Raw genomic sequence first — 23662 nt, 5'->3', positions numbered from 1 at the left:
CCATTTTTGTGTTGCTGTTTTTAATGAACATATGTTTTTTATCATTGAAAGGATGAAATTTATGTGCATTAAAGTGTGCACATAAATTTCATCCTCAGTCTAATGTGTGCTCTCAGATATACATACCACAATGACCACAGGGGCCTCTGCCCTCACCTTTGATCAATAGAAATAAACTTCATAGCAAAAGAATATAATTTGACTGGGAGACCATAAGTATTCTTGGGTCTTGCATTGTTTTGGAAGAGGGTAAAGACAATGATCATTTACAGACATTAATAATTTAAGCACATGTGCTTTAAATTCAAGTAAATGCTAAAAAGATGGAAAGAAAGTATATCTTCAAAAATTATAGAGGAAAACATAAACTGAGAAAAATTAATAAACCCAAAGAAGCTAGAAAGGAGAGGGGGAAAAAGCCTAGAGTAGACAGGACAAACAGAAAGCACAAAATTATGATATTGATAAAAAATAAAATGTATCAACAGTAGATGTGGGTGCTGTAAATGCTCTGGTAAAAAGATAAAAATTATCACAGGATTTTAAAAAATTTTTAATGTTTTGTGTTATTTACAAAAGTCATATCTAGTAGATAAGGGTGCACAATGGTTGAAAATAAAAGATAAAAATATATACAATGCAAACACTAATCAAATTAAAGCAGTTATAGCTCTTGATATCTGACAAAATACACTTTAATGCAAAATGTAGTATTTAAGGTGGGTTTCTTGATAATAATGAAAGTTTCAATTCAACAGTAATCATAATTTTAATATAACTTTTTAATATAACTTCAAAATGTAGCAAGGATAAATAATATGTATATACAGAAGGGGCAACAAACAAAACACATTCAAAGCCTTTTTCCTAGTGCTGCTTTTGGAAATGTATCATTGTTCTTGGTCTTCTTCAGTTTTTTATTATAATGTGATTTTTGTGAACTATTTTTCTCTCTTTTATCCTGTTAATGTTAATTAGACTTCATAAATCTGTAGGTTGTTGTCTCATTATCACTGCTTTGAAAAAGCCTTTGCTGTTAATTTTACAGAAGACACTTTTCCTCTTCACTCTTTCTGAAATGCTGCTTTCTAAACACGTTTATTTAAGTTGCTTTATGTTTAATTTATTTTTCATAATTTCTATCTTTTTGTCTCTGTGTGCTATATTTTAAACAGTGCTTCAGAAATATCTTCCAATTCATTAACTTTCTCTTCATCTGTGTCAAAGTAGATGGTAAACCTATCCAATATTTATTTTATTTTATTTTATTAGTAATTCTATTTAGTGCTTTTTCAAATCTGCTTGGTCATTTTTAAAGTTTCTTGTTCTCTAAACACATTGCACAATTTGTCTTATATTACTTTCAACACAGTAAATGTAGCTAATTTATGCATATCTGATTATTGCAGTAATAATTTTGTGAATATCTTCTGCTGTCATTTTTATTCCTGCTGGTTCTTTCTAAGGTTTCTTGTTTACTTGTGTGCTTAGTTTTTTAGATTGTTTGTTTCTGACTCAGATTTTCATCTTTCTCACTAATTTATTTATGAGAGCTTATTAAACCTGGAACAAAAGAGTTGCCCTAGAGAATATTTACATTTTCTTTTGCTAGGTGACCAAGAAACATTAGTAATTTTGAACACATTTAAAATAAAACCTTGGAGGAGTGATGTCACCAAGATGGAAACATAGGTCATTTCTGATTCCAGTCACCCTCAAAGAAGACATCTAGCAACTATCCATAGACAAGACACTGTTGTGAAAATCCTAGAACGTGAGAGTGAGGGTGAAGCTCCCCTACAGAGACCAAGAAGGACCACATTTGAAGGGTAAAAGGAATGGCTACATTCTGACCACAATAGATGTGATAAATCCCATTAAGAGAATGAAAAAGCAATCTTATGATAATCTCAATAGATGCAGAAAAGGCATTTGACAAAATTCAGCATCCATTCATGATAAAAACTCTTTAACAATTTATGTATAGAAGGAACATACCTCAATATAATCAAGGCTTTATATGACAAGCCCACATCATACTCAGTGGTGAAACGTTGAAAACTTTTCTTCTCACCTGAGGAACAAAACAAGGGTGCTCACTCTTACTACTCCTATTCGACATAGTACTGAAAGTCCTAGCTAAAGCAATCAGGCAAGAAAAAGATATAAAAGGCATCAGAATTGGAAAGCAGAAGTAAAATTTTCTCTGTTTGCAGATGACATGATTTTACATAAAGAAAATGCTAAAGACTCAATCAAAAACGTGTTAGATCTAATTAATGAATTTAGTAAAGTTGCAGTATACAAAATTAACATAAAATCAGTAGCATTTCTATACACTAACAACAAATGATCTGAAAAATAAAGACAACAATCCTATTTACAATAGCATCAAAAACAATAAAATACTTAGAAATAAATTTAATCAAGGTGAAAGCTCTCTATTCTGAAAACTATAAGATGAAAGAAACTGAAAAATATGCAAATAAATAGAAATATATCTCATGTTCATGGATTGGAAGAATTAATATTGTTAAAATGCCCATGCTACCCAAAGCCATACTTCCTGATTTGAAACTATATCAGAAAGCTATAGTAATCAAAACAGCATGGTACTGGCATAAAAGCAGACACATAGACCAATGGAACAGAATGGACAGCCCAGAGATACACCTTTGCATATGTGGCCAATTAATATTTGACAAGGGAGACAAAAACACTCAATGGAGAAATGACAGTCTCTTCAATAAGCAGTGCTTGGAAAATTGGATATTCACATGCAAAAGGATGAAGGTAGACCTTTATCTTAACTACTCACAAATATTAACTCAAAATGAATTAAAAACTTAAATATGAGACCTTAAATCAAAACTCCTGGAAGTAAACATAGGGAAAAGTCTTCTTTACATGTGTCTCGGCAAAGTTTTTTGGACATAACAACAAAAGCACAAGCAACAAAAGCAAAGTGGGATTGCATCAAGCCAAAAGCTTCTGCACACCAAAAGAAATGATCAACAAAATGAAAAGCCAATCTACTGAATGGAGAGAAAATATTTACAAAACACATCTAACAAGGGGTTGCTATTAAAATAGATAAGGAATTCATACAACTCAATAGCAAAACAAAACAAACAAAAAACCACTCCAAACCCCACAAATAATTCAATTAAATAATGCCAAAGGACCTGAATAGATATTTTCTCAAAGAATATATTCAAATGGTCAACAGGTACATGAAAATTTGCTCAATACCACTAATTATTCGGGAAATGTAAATCAAAATCGCTGAGATATCACCTCACACCTGTTAAAATGGCTATAATCAAAAAGACAAAAGATAACAAATGGCAAGAATGTGGAGAAAAGGAACACTTGTGCACTGCTGTTGGAAATGTAAGTTGGGATAAACACTATGGAAAACAGTAGAGTTCCTAAAAATCAAAAATTAAACTACCAAAATTACTATCCTAAAGAGATATCTGCACCTCCATGTTCTTTGCAGCACTATTTATAACAGCCAAGACATGAAACAACCTAAATGTCCACTGACAAATAAATGGATAAAGAAAATGTGATACAGATATCACATACGTATATATACACACACACACAATGAAATACTATTCAGCCATAAAAAGAAGGAAATCCTGTCAATTGTGGTAAAAAGGATGAAATTTGAGGGTGTTATGCTAAGTTAAATAAATCAGACAGAGTAAGACAAACGCTGTATGATCTCCCTTATATGTGAATCTAAAACAAAACAAAACAAAAAAACCTCACAGAAATAGAGACAAGATTTGTGGTTGCCAGAGGCTGGGTGAGGTGAATGGGGGAAGTACATAAAGGAGGTCAAAGGGTACAAACTTCCAGTTATAAGATAAATTATGGGGAGGTAATGTACAGTATAATAACTATAGTTAACAGTACTGTATTGTATATTTGAAAGTTACTAAGAGAGTAGATCTTAAAAGTTCTAATCACAGGGGAAAATGGTAACTATGTAAGGTAATTGATGTTAAAGTTTATTATGTTAATCAATTTGCAATATATACATATATCAAGTGATTATGTTGTACACCTTAAGCTTACACAATATTATATATCAGTTATATCAAATAAGCTGGAAAAAACACAAAAAATAAAATCTTGGTTTGGTGATCTTTTTAACCAAAGAGGTGGTGTTAATACTGCCTGGAAATCCACAAGAAGCCTGGCTTCAGGAGTGCTATTTCAAGAAGGAAATTTTCCTTTTAGTAATTTAGGGGAAGCTGATTTTGTTTAAGTTTACCCTTATCCTAAGAATGTAGTGAGGGTTGCCAGATTTAGAAAATAAACATACTTTGAAAAAATAAAGATTCTCTACAAATTCACTATCTCAACTCACTTCTAAAAGCCATTATATATTAAAATATCAACTTTCCTTACAACCAGCAAGAGTTTTAGTGAGTTAGTTAACCCACATATCAATAGCAGACAATAAATAGATCAGATACATGTGACACAAAGCAGAGAAGAGTGGTTTTTTAAATGAAAATAATATATTTTGATATAATAATATTTTAAAAACTTCAATGTAATGTCAATCATGGCTTTACCAAAAATGTCAGAGCTATCATTGATGTAACAATTAGTTTTTAAAACATGTTTGCATTAAATGTAGCAGACTGAATGACTTCCCTGGTGGTCCAGTGGTTATGACTCTGCGCTCCCAATGCAGAGGGCACAGGTTCGATCCCTCATCAGGGAATTCCACATGCCACACCATGCAGCCAAAAAAAATAAAAAACAACCAAAATAATTGTAGCTACTGAGAAACCAGTTAGGAGCATGAATATTTTCCCACATACTAGACATAATTATAATTCTTGATCTAGAGTTTGATATATATATATACACTTCTTTATCCACTCATCTGTTGATGGACACGTAGGTTGCTTCCATGTCTTGGCTCTTGTAAACAGTGCTGCTATGAACATTGGGGTGCATGTATCTTTCCAAATTAGTGTTTTTGTTTTTTTCCACATATATACCCAGGAGTGGAATTGCTGCATCATATAGTAGCTCTATTTTTAGTTTTCTGAGGAACCTCCATATTGTTTTCCACAGTGGTTGCACCAATTTACTTTCCCACCAACAGTGTACAAGGGTTCTCTTTCTTCCACATCCTCTCCAACATTTGTTATTTGTAGACTTGTTGATGATGGCCATTCTGACAGATGTGAGGTGGTATCTCACTGTTGTTTTAATTTTCATTTCTCTAATAATTAGTGATGTTGAGCACCTTTTCATTGTCCTGTTAGACATCTGTATGTCTTTTTTGGAGAAGTGTCTATTTAGGTCTTCTGCTTATTTTCTGACTGGGTTTTTTTTTTGATATTGAGTTGTATAAAAGAATGAAATTCTGTCATTTACAGCAATGTGGATGGACATAGAGAATATGCTTAGAGAAGTAAGTCAGAGTAATATACTTTATTATATTACTTATATGTGTAATCTAAAAAATAATACAAATGAACATATATGCAATACAGAAACAGACTCACAGATATAAAAAACAAACTAGTGGTTACCAAAGGGAAGAGGCAAGGAAGAAGGGCAAATTAGATGTATGGGATTAAGAGACACAAACTACTCTGTATAAAATAGATAAACAACAAGGATACATTGTATAGCATAAGGATGTATTGTATAGTCATTATCTTATAATAACTTTCAAAGGAGTATAATCGGTAAAAACACTGAATCACTATGCTATACATCTAAAACTAATATAACGTTGTAAATCAATTATACTTTAAAAAATACAAAGAATAAGTAAAATAAATTTGTTAAAGGCCAGTAAGAATCGTAGTGAGATTTGAGATCCTGATGCAAATTAGCACCAGGCACTTTGAATCCCTACATCAGATATATGCAACCTGAACGCAGAAAGAGAGAAGATGGAATTTAATTCAGCTGAGTGCAAGTTAATTAGGTATACACACTGGAAAATGAGCAGCTAGTGACAATGCAATCATACATGAGACTCACTATAAGGTCTAAGTTTATGTGACTAAGTCATGTCAGTGGTGATGAATAAGGAGAAAATAAAAGTTAAGAGATTAGTGCCTTAATGACATTCAAAAAGAAATTCAGTGGAATGAAGAAAGTTAATAGAAAGGATAAACATTATCCTCATAAATATTTTTAAGATATTTAATGTTCCAAAGATGGATTTGCTTCTGATCTTCTGTCTCAAATTAATGGACCCCTTGAGACTGAGATACATTTTTCTGAGTTTCCACTACTGATTCTCAAACTTGTATGGCACATTGAGAACTCTAAAATATGTTCATTGAGTTAAGGAATGGAGGGCGGAAGGGGAAAAGAAAAAAATAAACAGATGTCATTATTTGACTTCCTAATTAATATAGTCACTTTTATTTTTTTATTTTTTACATCTTTATTGGAGAATAATTGCTTAACAATGTTGTGTTAGTTTCTGCTGTATAATAAAGTGAATAAGCTATATGTATACATACATCCCCATACCCCTCCCTCTTGCGTCTCTCTCCCACCCTCCCTATCCCACCCCTCTAGGTGGTCACAAAGCACCGAGCTGATCTCCTTGTGCTACGCTGCTTCCCACTAGCTATCTCTTTTATATTTGGTAGTGTATACATGTCAATGCTACTCTCTCACTTCATCCCAGCTTACCCTAACACCCCTCCGTGTCCTCAAGTGCATTCTCTACGTCTGTGTCATTATTCCTGTCCTGTCCCTAGGTTCATCAGAACCTTTTTGAAAATTCCATATATATGTGTTAGCATATGGTATTTGTTTTTCTCCTTCTGACTTACTTTACTCTGTATGACAGACTCTAGGTCCATCCACCTCAGTACAAATAACTCAATTTCATTTCCTTTTATGGCTGAGTAATATTCCACTGTGTATATGTGCCACATCTCCTTTATCCATTCATCTGCTGAAGGACACTTAGGTTGCTTCCATGTCCTGGCTATTGTAAATAGAGCTGCAATGAACATTGTGGTGCAGGTCCCTTTTGAATTATGGTTTTCTCAGGGGATATGCACAGTAGTGGGATTGCTGGTTGTATGGTAGTTCTATTTTTGGTTTTTTAAGGAACCTCCATACTGTTATCCATAGTGGCTGTATCAATTTACATTCACACTAACAGTGCAAGAGGGTCCATTTTTCCACACACTCTCCAGCATTTTTGGTTTGTAGATTTTTTGATGATGGCCATTCTGACTGGTGTGTGTTGATACCTCATTGTAGTTTTGATTTGCATTTCTCTAATAATTAGTGATGTTGAGCATTCATTCATGTGTTTGCTGGCACTCTGTATATCTTCTTTGGAGAAATGTCTATTTAGGTCTTCTGTCCATTTTTGGATTGGGCTGTTTGTTTTTTTGATACTGAGTTGCATGTGTTGGTTGTATATTTTAGAGATTAATCCTTTGTAGGTTGCTTTGTATGCAAATATTTTCTCTCATTCTGAGGGTTGTCTTTTTGTCTTATTTATCGTTTCCTTTGCTGTGCAAAGCCTTTAAGTTTCATTAGGTCCCATTTGTTTATCTTTGTTTTTATTTCCATTACTCTAGGAGGTGGGTCAAAAAGGATATTGCTGTGATTTATATCATAGAGTATTCTGCCTATGTTTTCCTCTAAGAGTTTTATAGTGTCTGGCCTTACATTTAGGTCTTTAATCCATTTTGAGTTTATTTTTGTGTATGGGGTTAGGGAGTATTCTAATTTCATTCTTTTACATGTAGCTGTCCAGATTTCCCAGCTCCACTTATTGAAGAGGCTGTCTTTTCTCCATTCTATGTTCTTGTCTCCTTTGTTGTAAATTAGGTGACCATATGTGCATGGGTTTACCTCTGGGCTTTCTATCCTGTACCATTGATCTATATTTCTGTTTTTGTGCCAGTACCATACTGTCTTGATTACTGTAGTTTTGTAGTATAGTTAGAAGTCAGGGAGCCTGATTCCTCCAGCTCCATTTTTCTTTCTCAAGATTGCTTTGGCTATTCAGGGTCTATTGTGTTTCCATAAAAATTGTAAAAAAATTTTTCTAGTTCTGTGAAAAATGCCATTGGTAGTTTGATAGGAATTGCATTCAATCTGTGATTGCTTTGGGTGGTATAGTCATTTTCATAATGTTGATTCTTCGACTCCAAGAACGTGGTATATCTCCCCATCTGTTTGTATATTCTTTGATTTCTTTCATCAGTGTCTTATAGTTTTCTGCATAGAGGTCTTTTTTTCTCCATAGGTAGGTTTATTCCTAGGTATTTTATTCTTTTTGTTGCAATAATAAATGGGAGTGCTTCCTTAACTTCTCTTTCAGATTTTTCATTGTTAGTGAATAAGAATGCAAGAGATTTCTGTGCATTAACTTTGTATCCTGCTACTTTACCAAATTCACTGATTAGCTCTAGTAGTTTTCTGGTAGCATCTTTGGGATTCTCTGTGTATAGTATCATGTAATCTGCAAACAGTGACAGTTTTACTTCTTCTTTTCTGATTTGGATTCTTTTTCTTTCTTTTTCTTCTCTGATTACTCTGGCTAAAACTTCCAAAATTATGTTGAATAATAGTGGTTACAGTGGGCACCCTTGTCCTGTCCCTGATCTTAGAGGTTTCAGTTTTTCACCATTGAGAACGATGTTGGCTGTGGGTTTGTCATATATGGCCTTTATTATGTTGAAGTAGGTTCCCTCTATGCCCACTTTCTGGAGAGTTTTTATCATAAATGGGTAATGAATTTTGTTGAAAGCTTTGAAGAAAGATATTGAAGAATCCTTGCATTCCTGGGATAAACCCCACTTGATCATGTTGTATGATCCTTTTAACGTGCTGTTGGATTCTGTCTGCTAGTATTTTGTTGAGGTTTTCTGCATCTATTTTCATCATTGGTATTGGCCTGTAGTTTTTTTTTATGTGACATGTTTGTCTGGTGTTTGTATCAGGGTGATGGTGGCCTCGTAGAATGAGTTTGGGAGTGTTTCTCCCTCTGCTATATTTTAGAAGTTTGAGAAGGATAGGTGTTAGCTCTTCTCTAAATGTTTGATAGAATTCGCCTGTGAAGCATCTGGTCTTGGGCTTTTGTTTGTTGGAAGATTTTTAATCACAGTTTCAATTTCAGTGCTTGTGATTAGTCTCTTTATATTTTCTGTTTCCTCCTGGTTCAGTCTCGGAAGGTTGTGCTTTTCTAAGAATTAGTCCATTTCTTCCAGGTGACCCATTTTACTTTTCTAAAAATTAGTCCATTTCTTCCAGGTGACCCATTTTATTGTCATATAGTTGCTTGTAGTAATCTCTCATGATCCTTTGTATTTCTGTACTGTCAGTTGTTACTTCTCCTTTTTCCTTTCTAATTCTGATGATTTAAGTCTTCTTTCTTTTCTTGATGAGTCTGGCTAATGGTTTATCAATTTTGTTTATCATCTCAAAGAAACAGCTTTTTGCTTTATTGATCTTTGCTATTGTTTCCTTCATTTCTTTTTCATTTATTTCTGATCTGGTCTTTATGATTTCTTTCTTTCTGCTAACTTTGGGATTTCTTTTGTTCTTCTTTCTCTAATTGCTTTAGGTGTAAGGTTAGGTTGTTTATTTGAGATGTTTCTTGTTTCTTGAGGTAGGATTGTATTGGTATAAACTTCCCTCTTAGAACTGCTTTTGCTGCATCCCATAGGTTTTGGGTCGTCGTGTTTTCATTGTCATTTGTTTCTAGGAATTTTTTGATTTCTGCTTTGATTTCTTCAGTGATCTCTTGGTTATGTAGTAGCATATTGTTTAGCCTCCATGTGTTTGTATTTTTTACAGATTTTTTCCTGTAACTGATATCTAGTCTCATAGCCTTGTGGTCGGAAAAGATACTTGATATGATTTCAGTTTTCTTAAATTTACCAAGGCTTCATTTGTGACCCAGGATATGATCTATCCTGGAGAATGTTCCATGTGCACTTGAGAAGAAACTGTATTCTGTCGTATTTGGATAGAATGTCCTAAAAATATCAACTAAGTCCTTCTGGTCTAATGTGTCATTTAAAGCTTGTGTTTCCTTATTTATTTTCATTTTGGATGATCTGTCCATTGGTGAAAGTGGGGTGCTAAAGTCCCCTACTATGATTGTGTTACTGTCGATTTCCCCTTTTATGGCTGTTAGCGTTTGCCTTATGTATTGAGGTGCTGCTATGTTGGGCGCATAAATATTTACAATTGTTATATCTTCTTCTTGCATTGATCCTTTGATCATTACATAGTGTCCTTCTATGTCTCTTGTAATAGTCTTTATTTTAAAGTCTATTCTGTCTGATATGAGTATTGCTACTCCAGCTTTCTTTTGATTTCCATTTGCATGGAATATTTTTTCCATCCCCTCACTTTCAGTCTGTATGTGTCCCTGGGTCTGAAGTGCATCTGTTGTAGACAGTATATATAAGGGTCTAGTTTTCATATCCATTCAGCCAGTCTGTGTCTTTTGCTTTGAGCATTTAATCCATTTTCATTTAAGGTAATTATCGATATGTATGTTCCTGTTACCATTTTCTTGATTGTTTTGTGTTTGTATTTTTAGGTCCTTTTCTTCTCTGGTGTTTCCTGCCTAGAGAAGTTCCTTCAGCATTTGTTGTAAAGCTGGTTCGGTGATGCTGAATTCTCTTAACTTTTGCTTGTCTGTAAAGGTTTTAATTTCTCTGTCAAATCTGAATGAGATCCTTGCTGGGTAGAGTAATCTTGGTTCTTGGTTTTTCCCTTTCATCACGTTAAATATGTCCTGCCAGTCCCTTCTGGCTTGCAGAGTTTCTGCTGAAAGATCAGCTGTTAACCTTATGGGGATTCCCTCGTATGTCATTTGTTGCTTTTCCCTTGCTGCTTTTAATATTTTTTCTTTTGTGTTTAATTTTTTATAGTTTGATTAATATGTGTCTTGGCATGTTTCTCCTTGTATGGGACTCTCTGTGCTACCTGGACTTAACTGACTGTTTCCTTTCCCATGTTAGGGAAGTTTTTGACTATAATCTCTTCAAATATTTTCTCAGACCGTTTCTTTCTCTCTTCTTCTTCTGGGACCCCTATAATTCGAATGCTGGTGCATTTAATGTTTTCTCAGAGGTCTCTGAGACTGTCCTCAGTTCTTTTCATTCTTTTCTCTTTATTTTTTTTTGCAGTAGTTTTTTCCACTATTTTATCTTCCAGGTCACTTATCCATTCTTCTGCCTCAGTTATTCTGCTATTGATTCCTTCTAAAGAATTTTTAATTTCATTTACTGTGCTGTTCATCATTGTTTGTTCGCTCTATAGTTCTTCTAGATCCTTGTTAAACATTTCTTGTATTTTCTCCATTCTGTTTCCAAGATTTTGGATCATGTTTACTATCATTACTCTGAATTCTTTTTCCAGTAGACTGCCTATTTCCTCTTCATTTGTTTGGTCTGGTGGGTTTTTACCTTGCTCCTTTATCTGCTGCGTATTTCTCTGTCTTCTCATTTTGTATAACTTACTGTGTCTTGGGTCTCCTTTTTGCAGTCTGCAGGTTTGTAGTTCCTGTTGTTTTTGGTGTTTGCCCCCAGTGGGTGAGGTTGGTTCAGTGGCTTGTGTAGGCTTCTTGGTGGAGGGGACTAGTGCCTGTGTTCTGGTGTGTGGGGCTGGATCTTGTCCCTCTTGTGGGCAGGCCACGTCTGGTGGTGTGTTTTAGGGTGTCTGTGAACTTAGTATGACTTTAGGCAGCCTCTCTGATAATGGGTGAGGTTGTGTTCCTGTCTTGCTAGTTGTCTGGCATGGGGTGTCTAGCACTGGAGGTTGCTGGCCATTAGGTGGAGCTGGGTCTTAGTGTTGAGTTGGAGATCTCTGGAGAGCTCTCACCACTTAATATTACATGGGGCCAGGAGCTCTCTGGTGGTCCATCGTCCTGGACTCAGCTTTCCTACCTCGGAGGCTCAGGCCTGCCACCCGTCTGGAGCACCAAGACCCTGCCTACATCATGGCTTGCAAGAAAAGGAAGAAAAAAAAAAGAAGGATCAGACAGAACCCCAAAACAGATGGTAAAAGCAAAATTAAACAGACAAAATCACACAAAGAAACACACACTCACAAAAAGAGAAAAAAAAAAGGAAGAGAGCAACCAAACCAATAAACAAACCCACAAATGAAAACAATCACTGAAAACTAAACTAAGATAAACATAAAACCGAAAACAAATCAAATGCAGAAAGCAAACCCCAAGTCCAGAGTGCCCCCAATGTCCACCACCTAATTCCAGGGGCACAGAATGCAGCAAAGCAGCATGGAAATGGATGTGAAAGGGGTGTTATGAAGAAAGATGTTAGAATCATAGCCTCTGGTGACAGAGTACTGAAAGTGTCACTGGGAACACGTTGCATGCCTTGCAACACTGGTGAGGGTCCAGGCAGATAAACAAAGCCCATGCCAGGTCATTAAATGGAGGGAATTTAATACAGAGAAATATTTACAAAGCAGTTGTAGAGCTGAAAAGACAAACAGGAGAAAGGAGACAGCCCAGAGATGAGAAAAACAGAAAGCTGGGACCATTCCTAGGGCTGGGGGAGCTGAGGGAGCAGGTGGGTTCCCCAAAACCACTTGGCAAGAACGGGGACCACAGTGGATGGTGTGTGCTGGGAGCTGGGAAGGGGCAGCTGTTGCTGATTGGCAAAAGTTAAACCCACATGGCTTGTGTAGCCACGGCAGGAGATGCAGCCTGAAGCAAGTAGAGAAAAGCAAAAACACCAGCCTTCTCCCCACTTTTCACTTTCCAAATGTCAAGCCAGTTGCTCCCATTGACTGAACCTGACTGGAAACTGGTTGGTCCTGGAAACTGTGAAATGTATTTTGCAGGAATCAGCACCTGAGACAGGAGCAGAGCAGGGGAAGGTCGAGGAGGACGAAAAGGATAGTGACGGACACAGGGTGGAAGAAACCAGGTCCCCCAAGGACACAGAAGCACAGTATTTTGGGAGAGATACCTCTCATACCCGACTGCAAGTATGACTTGCTAACACAGTATTTTGTGAAGAGATTCATTGAACCTATCTTGTCTAATCTATATGTCAGCTTCTTTACTGTAACATGTGGGTAGGATCAGTCCAATAAATTATCAATATGGAACCATGTGTAGAAAGGTTCAGTAAGAAGGGAAGGGAGTTTAGAAAAAAGGTTTTTGAAGAAAGAACTGAATATAATTTAATCCCTATACTGACATGGGAGATACACGTCGCTAATCAGTTATCCACTTATCCACAATGCTGAAAACCAAAGTATCTATAAAGCAAAATATTTTTGGAAGTTTGGTTCCAAAACTTGAATGAAGCTAATTATGGTTTTTGTTTTATGCATTTTGCTGAGGAAATATTGATGTGCTTGGTTATAGGGTGAACCACCAAATTCCATTGGTACTGTTAATTTACATATGTATATGCACATATTATATTTTAAAGTACAAAATTGTGAGTCGTAAAATACATTTTTCCCAAGGATTTTGGATACAAAATTAGGGACTATATTTGTGTCTTACACACCATTTAATTTTCTGTTCTAACTCTTTAAAGAAATGGCGAGAAAACACTTTATAAAAGAACAATCTCTGATGTATTCTGCTTGATTTCTTGATTTCTCGATTCCTCTCTCCTCTCTCTCTCACTCTCCCTCTCCCTCTCTCTCTTGGCTCCATTGGTGTCACCTGCTTAACCGTACTAGCAATCTCTCATGTTCACCTGCATTAGAAGAGCATTGCCTTATTTTTAAAAACACCTTCTATTATTTGTAAAATAAGTTGTTTTTACTTTAGATCGTGTTCCTGCTAAAATTGACATTTAAGTACAGTACAGTCTTGTTACTGATTGCTAAGAATAGCTTGCTTCTTTTAAAACACTCACTAAAATCATGACTGTCTGATTCCCCTTTTTTTCTGGAACTATTTTTGCCACATTCCTGCTTTCTCTTCCTCTCATGTGAATTGGCTGTCTTGAAGACTTTCTGTTCCAATCACTGTTCTGTCATGGCACTGGTTCAGGGAGGAACTTAGGAAGAAACAGTTCCTTTTGCAAGACTGTATATAAGCAGGACCCCCAATAATGTTTGTATGGTATTTTTTAACACCTTTCTCCATCGCAGCTTAGGGGTTGTCTTTTGTGTCCTCACTTACTCATTATTTCCATCTACAAAATATCCACCTCTAAGCACTCTATCAGAAGAAACTTCAGGTTAAAAAAAAGACATCATGTAAACTACAACTCTAGTATTTACAGTCTCATCGATGCTTTATGACCCTTGTGTTAGTTATTTTTCTTTGTGTTTGCCTCTTTCCTCTTCCCTCCTCCTCTCACAGTGGGTAGATGCGGTTATGATTCTGAATTTAGTGCCATTTCCTGTGATCATGTTTGTCTGAATGATAACCATGCAGTTAAAGTGATTACGATCACCACATCCACGCTTGTAAACCTCATTTTTGGTTCCTTCTCCTCCTTAAGCTTTATCTTCTGTTCCTTGACCAGGTGAACTGCTTCAATTCCCATTATTTTTTTGGTAGTAGCTTCTTGTCTTTGTTTGTTTTTTTTAACAGACATGCTATCTCCTCTGCCCAAAATCCACTCACCTCATCCCAAAGATTGTATGGTCATATCGAGGCTAGTGTAGGTGTTGTGTTATTTCGAGAATCAGCAAATCTGCGGTTGGAAATATTCTGTACTGTACAGTACACCTCTATACACATAGAGCGCATTGAGCTGATGACTGAGGTCTGACCAAGGGGGCAGGGCCATTTCAGAATCGACATGTCATTTCTAATAAATTATTTAATTGCGTTTTACCTTTTCAGATGATGGAAATGAATATTAAAGGGGTTCTGTAACCTACTCAAGTTTTCAAATCTAACAAGAAACAGAATCAGACACTGGAAGCCACTGACTTTTGACGTCTCGTATTTAGCAGGTTGAAAAAGGGCAGAGGAGAATCATCTGATGAGGATCAATTAGAAACTGGTTTTCAATGCAAAACAGTCTATATTTGTACTGTCATCTCATTTAGCTCTGTGCTGCTATTTTTCTAGATTTTCCGTGTGCCTTATTCTCATTAGATTATCCCACTGATGCCACAATTTTCATGCTACTGAGGCAGGTGTGTTGATTCTCACCTCAGTTAGTTGTTAAGAGACATTCAATTTTTTATAAATCTACTTATTGCCTGATTCCATTTATATATTCAGACATTCATTCATGAAACAAGTAATTATTTTACAAATCAGACAAGGTGTTGTTCTAAGAGCTGTAGATACAGAAGTAAACAAGACAGGTAAAACCTTTGTTCTCATCCTACTTTTTCTGGCAGTCCTGACACAGATAAAGACAAGACAGACACTATTTTAGAGTCAGAGTTCAATAATATGCACATGAATTTTCCTCCTTTATCCACTTTTTCTGCACTCTTGGAACTAGATTAATAGAAATTCAATTTGTCACACAGAGGAGGTTACAGCAATTTCTTAATTTGAACATACTTTGTCATTTTGTGTGTTTGTTGTTTTTTAGGTCCTGGGACTGCCATAACTGTTTATGCTCAGTTTTATTCATATAATGAACTTCAATGGTTTTTTTAAATGATTAAAAACCTGGGAGAGACCAAGATGTATATGCAGTATAGGCTGCAGTTTTGAAATTAGATGAAAGAGGCACTGGGGGACTGGAAGGGTATGTCTGAGATCAGTACAGTTATTAAACATTATTATTTATAAAATACTTAGAGGAGGCATGGCTCATAGTAAGTATTTGTTGGAGTTTGTTACATAAATACATACATGCATGAATGCAAATTACTGAGAAAATTAGGCTCAACACATACTTCTCAGGGAAAGTTTGCAAAAAATATTATGCAAATAATAGAGCATTTTTCCCTTCCCGTTACATGGTACAATAAGCACACAAAATCTCAGAAACATTCATTCCAATAGTTCTTTTAGCAAATAGAGTCCATATTGGTATTTTTCTGCACTAATGGGAAACATCTTTTCTACAGAAGTGTGTGATTTCCAGCATCTGTGAATTTTTATCACCATTAATAGTGATGCCTTAGACAGAAATTGGCAATGAACTTTTGATATCAGAAGTGATTAGAAATACTCCTTTAAGTAACCACCACAGGAGATAATTTACGAGTGTATTGAGGTTCAGAGACTTAATATATTTGAACATCACTGATTTAGGAAAAACCTGTTCTTCATCTTTGGAAAATTAAAAATTTTCCCCATCACTGTTACATTTCCTCATCACTGTTTCTCGTAGAGTTTTAACCATGCATATTAATTATAACTTTTAGCCAGAGTAACTAATTTCTATTACCCAGAGAAAACTACTAGGTAGATAATTAGCAAATGTCTATTATACAAAGCATTTTATAAGACCAGAGGAACTCACGAGCACACATCACTCAACTTTCTACTGTCATACATATGCATTTGACATCTTAAAGTGACAAAAATAAACACATTTGTTAACATAATGTATTTATTTTAAAAATACGTATATGCCTTTCACTGTCTTCAAGTTATTTTACAACTCTGTAAGTTATGGAAAACTGATAGGATATTGTCAAACTCTAGCTATTCTCAACAATAAACACAGTATGATTCCCCATTTGAGGTGTTATTTCAGGAGATTATCAGAATGGCTTTGGTTCTAGTTTGTTTCGGTTTTTTAATATTTTTAAGCATTATCTATACTTTTATAATGAATATTATGGTTTTATAAATAAACATTTGTTTTAATAAAGTTAAAATCCATTTAGAGGAAATGTCAGTAACATCAAATATTAATGCACATTTAATGTATTTAAGGAGAAAAATGAAAACAGAAATAGCTTGGAGTCACTAATTATAACTGACACAACAGGTCAAATGGGAAGGAAAATCATTTATCTGAAACTATAGTTGGTCCAGTCAGAACTAACATGTTATCATAAAAGATATTTCTTTCCTTGTATAAAAAACATATACATATTGACCATGCAAGCCGTCCTGATTGATTATCTGTGCCTTTCAATTACTTTTTAATTTCAGTAAAATTTGAAAACAATGGAGGGAGAGGATTACAATCTAAAAATTACAATCTAAAATAATAGAAATGCACCTTGCATTTTTCCCATTTCAAAAAATTAGATGTCAAATTTTACTGTTGGAAAGTTGCTAATATTTTAAACATAACTGCAATCTTAATATATGCTTTTTCATTATTGTTAATGTTAATGTATTGTTAATGTTTTAATATAATTTAAAACAAGTGTGAAGTTACTATTAGAATTCAGAGTAAATTTATTAGATTGTATTTTTAAAATATCTTTAATATTTATATCTGTACAAAATAAAGGAAAATAGAATGAAATAAAATTGCAAACAAAAAAAAGAAAATATGCATGCAACAGTGGTCATATTAGGATGAAATATCACACAGCATAAGGGAAATCATAAAGGCAGGACTAAAAAAGATGGAGATTAACAATCAAGAAGACATTTAGGTAAGAAGAGAAGTTAAAGAAAATATGTGATTAATGGATTAGATCTGTTAGTGATTCCAAATAATGACTTCTCCTGCTTTAAATTTAACATTTGATTAGGTTTAAATATATGTTAGTAATGGTACTTTTTGAATATATTTTCATTTTTGATTTGACCAGAACTGAAGAATGTACTAAAATTTTAATTAAAGTTGACATAAAACGAAACTTTTCTGACTAGATAAAATTTGTTAGATTTCTCAAAATGCTTTAGATAACATGAGTAAAAATTATGTATATGAAGCAATGAAACAATATTCAACACTTAGAGAAAACAGTGGAGCAAGACAGTGCAAAGACTTCAAGTAGATAAGTGCTTTTTGCTTTGACCAGAGCCTTTTTTTTACTTTTTTTTTTTTTTGCGGTACGCGGGCCTCTCACTGTTGCGGCCTCTCCCGTTGCGGAGCACAGGCTCTGGACGCGCAGCCTCAGCGGCCATGGCCCACGGGCCCAGCCGCTCTGCGGCATGTGGGATCTTCCCGGACCGGGGCACGAACCCACGTCTCCTGCATCGGCAGGCGGACTCTCAACCACTGCGCCACCAGGGAAGCCCGACCAGAGCCTTTTAACATACATGCTTATCTCATATAGTCTCAGAATTTAATGGCTTACTGCAATAATGATTTTATTATTTCCATGTTTCTGTGGGTTGTTTGGGCAGGGCTCAGCCAAGATAGCTCTCGTGTCTGTTCCATATGATGTTGGCTGGGTCATCCATGGGGTTGCTATTTGGACAGACGTATCCATGATGTCACCAGTCATATGTCTGCCCACCAGCTGGGATGGCTGCAAGCCTGAGGCTTGCCTCTCTTTGGTCTTTATTCTCAAAGACTTTTTTCCCCTTCATGGTCATTCACCTTCCATGGCCCCTCTTACCATGTGACCTCTCTAGCATGATAGTCCAGACTGCTTTACATGGTGGCTTAGTTCTTCACAAGACAGAAAGAGCCTCAAGGCCTCTTAACTTGGTTAGGGAACTTGAGAAACATCATATCTACCACATTCTATTGTTTAAAGCAAGTAACAGGTCAGTTCAGATTCAAAGTGGAAGGGGACAACACAAGGGCATGAATACAATAAGATGATATTCTTTGGGGGAAGTTCATATTGTAACAACCTGCCACATACATTAATCAGTTATCAACTTAGTCATGTGTCAGTACGTGTGAAAACTGAAGTTGAACATCTGCTGTTGCCCTTCAATGTTAGGTGCAGGAGATGCAAAGATAGTAAAACATACTCCAAACCTGATATCCATAGTGTTATGAATTCTGATTCTCTGTAGGATTTAATTCAACCAAAAAGGACTTTTTCACGAGATTGGTTTGGTTCAGGAAAAAAACAAAATCTGGAAATGAGAAGATAGCTCAAACATATCTACTAAATTGTGAGTACTGAAAATCATAAATTTTGAATGTTAGAATGGATGTTTCATCATGTAAATAAACTCTTTCTATTTTTTTAAAAAATCAGCCTTAGATCTTCAAAGGCAAGCGTGGAGGAAGTTAAACGGGAAAGTACCCCTAGGCTCAGTAATAATACTTCTGGAGTCTGTGCAGTTCATTTGTTTACATCTCTACTTAAAATTTTATTTATATAAAAGTTCTGCTCTAAAAGATAAAATTATGAAAATCACTGACTTAAATCTAATCCTTTCACTCTAGAACTGCTGCAACTAAAACCTGGAAAATTGACCTTTTTTGGATCACATACTGGTTAGTTATTTAAATGTGTTTGGAGGTCTTGTCTTCTGATTCCGCATTAGCATTTTTCCCATGAATCTACATGAAACTAGGATCCCTTTCCTGTAGCACTAGCTACCGTGGCTTCAGTTGAGCCTAGCAAAGTCTCTGTACTGTATAACCAGAGTCTGGGGCGCCACATGCATCCTACGATCCCTGAGTTCCTTTGAGTTGTATCATGTGCCATTTGTGGTGTTTGTCTTATTTCATCACTGGACCATTAGTGCCCAACATGGGACAGAAACTACTCTTTTGGAAGTGGAACAAGTATTTTTTGCATCCACTTTGGAAGTGGGAAGCATCTTATTTTGGGAGAACAATGATCAGCATTCAGTGGAACAGGATGGTCAATGACAGGATAATCATGGAAATTATATCTTGGGACTACAGAATCATGGAGTAGAGGATCTACTGAAATATAGAAATCCAACACAGTAAATTTGCTTAAAATCTCAACTATTGAAACAGAAGAACCAACAAATACCATGTCCACGAGAAGACAGATTAGTCCCTTTCAAACCATGTTATGCCTCCAGGAAGGAAACAGAGCAAGAGGACACTGAAAGGTTATTTCAGAACTTTACTTGGTGCCTGACTGAAGACTCCTATGTCTTTAATAAGAAAGGAGCCACTGTAACTCCACTTATGCTGGTCGTTGTAACCTGAACTAACTGCATTGTTGTCACTGCCAGCATGTAGATAAATTTAATAGTGGCAGCCACTAAAGACACTGCTTGCATCTCACTGCAAATTTCCCAAGCACAGCTCACCGAGATGGATGACTGCTGTACACAATTGTATAGACATTAATTTGGAAACACGTTCGTATTTCCAAGACGGCATCTAGTGTTCATACACACCAATAGGGCCACTCTTAACCATACTTTTGCTCATGCTTGTCTATGTTTGCACTGTATTCCAGCTCTGAAATTATGGGACCCTGGTCCACTTCTTATTCATGCGCAGCCACTCTCCTATATTTCCTGGAATTTTCTTTGGTGCTAGAATAGTGAATCCTAGGTGCTTGCTGAGCTCTTCAATCAGGGCAAAGGACAAACAGTCTGACATTTCCAGAGGGGCATGACAGATCTCTGCTGGAAGTATGTGCATATAACCCTGGAAGCAGGTAGGTGTTAACATGTGAGTAACTTTTCCCTTTTTTGTATTTCAGGTTCGGTTAGGCTGACCTAATCAGTCCTTTATTACTCTTGTAGGCAGTACTCCGAAGTAAAACCTTGCCATCCTCTGGCTACTAATTTTTGTGCCTTGTAAGGATATTTGTCTGTCTGCTAAGCTTAATGTAAAGTAAAAATTGGCAAAATTTTAGAAACATATTAATTGTTGCCCACATTCCCCTCCACAATCATTTCTTTTTATTTTTTCTTTGTAACTGACATTTTGTTACTAGTAAAGCATCAGAAAGTTGTTGATTATATTTTCTGTCAAAAAGTTGGAGTACAGATGTTGGATATTTCTGATTAAAAGTGGATTCATCTGCTTTAGAAACAAACTAAAAATTAACTTGACATTCTCTAAGGAAAACAAAATAATTCAGGACTCTTGACTGAAGTTTGGCCATTCTTTCCGGGACAGCTAGATTTAGAATAAGGAAGCACTTCCAGGCTTGGATTATACATTTCCTAGTAACATTCTGAGGTCTATTTTAGTAAAGGAGCCAGATGAATGTTAGCACCTCAACTGTGGATGCCAAGCTACATGACTTGCTTATTCACTGTTTTTCAAGTCTGTTGTCTCTTTCACTGTGTGGCTTTGCTTCACTGTCTGAATCAAAATTTTATCATACTTCATACTTGTACAGCTTTTCAAATCCTCCTTCTTTGTTTTATATTGCTCCATCTGACAAACTCTTCTACACGTGAGTGGTCTTATTGTTAGACTCCTGTGATAGAATTAAAATACTACCTTGCAAAGATTTTTGTTTTGTTTTTGTGTTTGGCAATTAGTAGGCATTCAGCAATCATTTCTTAAATCAAGAAACCACTTTTGGCTTGAAAGATTTTCAAAGCAAATGTTGATGCTTGTTAATGTAATAGTTGGGTAAACTCTTAATCATTTAAGAATAGAATATCTTTAAAATAGCGATTTATTTTTACAACGTTAATTTTTAACCCATTCAGATATCAGTTTCACTTTTTCATGAAAGCTGTTCCTACTTTGTATCCATAAAAATCTTATGATTTTTATACAAGAGAAAATATGATCCTGTTCTCTCTAGAGTGTTGAAGAGGAAGTGTGAAAATCACTCAGATTAAGTAATGGTAGTTTCAAAACATTTAGCCATTATTTTAAAGGCAGGACCAAGTAAAGAGCAAGGATGTGATACTTTTCTTGGATGCCTCCACATTTTCATCAATTTCTCATAGTTTTCCATAGTGGAATAGCAACACCCAACATTCACTTTCTTCTCATGTTAATTACTGGGAACAGAAAGAGAATTAACTACACTTAAAGGACCTGGGAGAAAGTAGAGGCATACCTCAGAGATAGTGCAGGTCCTGACCACCTCAATAAAGCAAATATCAAAATAAAGTGATTCACATGAATTTTTTGGTTTTCCAGTGCATATGAAAGTTATGTTGACACTATACTGTAGTCTATTGAGTGTGCAATAGCATTATGTCTAAAGCAACAATGAATATACCTTAATTAAAAAATACTTTATTGCTAAAAATTGCTAACCATCATCTGAGCTTCCAGTGAGTCATAATCTTTCAGCTGCTGGAGGGTCTTGCCTCGATGTTGACAGCTGCTGACTGATCAGAGTCGTGGTTGCTGAAGGCTGGGGTCACCGTGGCAGTTTCTTAAAATAAGACAGCAGTGAAGTTTGCCACATCAATTGATTCTTCCTTTTACAAACAATTTCTCTGCAGCATGCAATGCTACTTGATAGCACTTTACCCACAGTAGAACTTCTTTCAAAATTGGAGTCAGTCTTCTCAAAACCTGCAGCTGGTTTATAAACTAAGTTTTTATAATATTCTAAATCCTTTGTTGTCATCTCAACAATCTTCACCGCATCTTCACCAGGAGTAGATTTCATCTCAAGAAACCACTTTCTTTGCTCATCCATAAGAAGCAACTCCTTATCCATTCAAGTTTTAACAGGAGATTGCAGCAATTCAGTCACATCTTCAGGCTCCATTTCTAATTCTAGTTCTTTTGCTGTTTCCACCACATCTGCCATTACTTCCTCCACTGAAGTCTTGAACCTCCAAATCATCCACGAGGGTGGAAACCGTTTTATTCCAAGCTCCTATTAATGTTGATATTTTCATTTCTTCTCATTAGTCATGAATGTTCTTAATGCCATTTAGAATGGTGAATCCTTTCCAGAAGGTTTTTAATTTACTTTGCTCAGTTCCATCAGAGGAGTCACTGTCTACGGCAGCCAAGGCCTCGTGAAATATATTTCTTAAACAATAAGACTCGAAAGTCAAAATTACTCCTTGAACCCTGGGCTGCAGAATGGATGTTGTGTTGTGTTACGTTTTCAGGCATGAAAACAACGTTAATCTCGTTGTGCATCTTCTTCAGCGCTCTTGGGTGACAGATGAATTGTCAGTGATCAGGAATATTTTGAAAGGAACCTTTTTTTCTGAGCAGTTGTCTCAACAGTGGGCTTAAAATATTCAGTAAACCGTGTTGTAAACAGATGTGCTGTCATCCAGGCTTTTTTGGTCCCATTTATAGAGCACAGGCAGAGCAGATTTAGCATAATTCTGAAGGGCCCTAGAATTTTCAGAATGATAAATGAGCACTGGCTTCAACTTCAAGTCACCAGCTGCATTAGCCCCTAACAAGAGAGTCAGCCTGTCCTTTGAAGTTTTGAAGCCAGGCACTGACTTCTCTCCAGCTATGAAAGTTCTAGGTGGCATCTTTTTCCAATATAAGGCTGTTTCATCTACATTGAAAGTCTGTTGTTGAGTGTAGCCACCTTATTAATTACCTGAGCTAGATCTTCTGGATAACTTGCCTCAGCGTCTACATCAGCACTTGTTGCTTCACTTGGCACTTGTATGTTATAGCGACAGCTTCTTTCCTTAAGCCTCATAAATTAATCTCCACTAGCTTCAAATTTTCTTCTGCAGCTTCCTCCCTCTCTCAGCCTTCGTAGAACTGGAGAGAGTTAGGGCCTTATTCTGGACTAGGGTTTGATTTAAGGGAATGTTGAAGCTGGTTACAAACCTTAAATTTGTAAAAAAAACAAAAAAACAAAAAACCCCACAGTATCTGCGAAGTGCAATAAAGCAAAGTGAAATTATAGGAGGTATGCCTGTAAACAGAATACAGGCCATTTCTATTCCTTTTATTTTTCTAGTTTTCAACCCTTGAAG

The sequence above is a fragment of the Tursiops truncatus genome, chromosome 11, assembly GCF_011762595.2.
Source record: "Tursiops truncatus isolate mTurTru1 chromosome 11, mTurTru1.mat.Y, whole genome shotgun sequence".
NCBI lineage: Eukaryota > Metazoa > Chordata > Mammalia > Artiodactyla > Delphinidae > Tursiops > Tursiops truncatus.
This window is presented reverse-complemented; position numbering follows the sequence as displayed.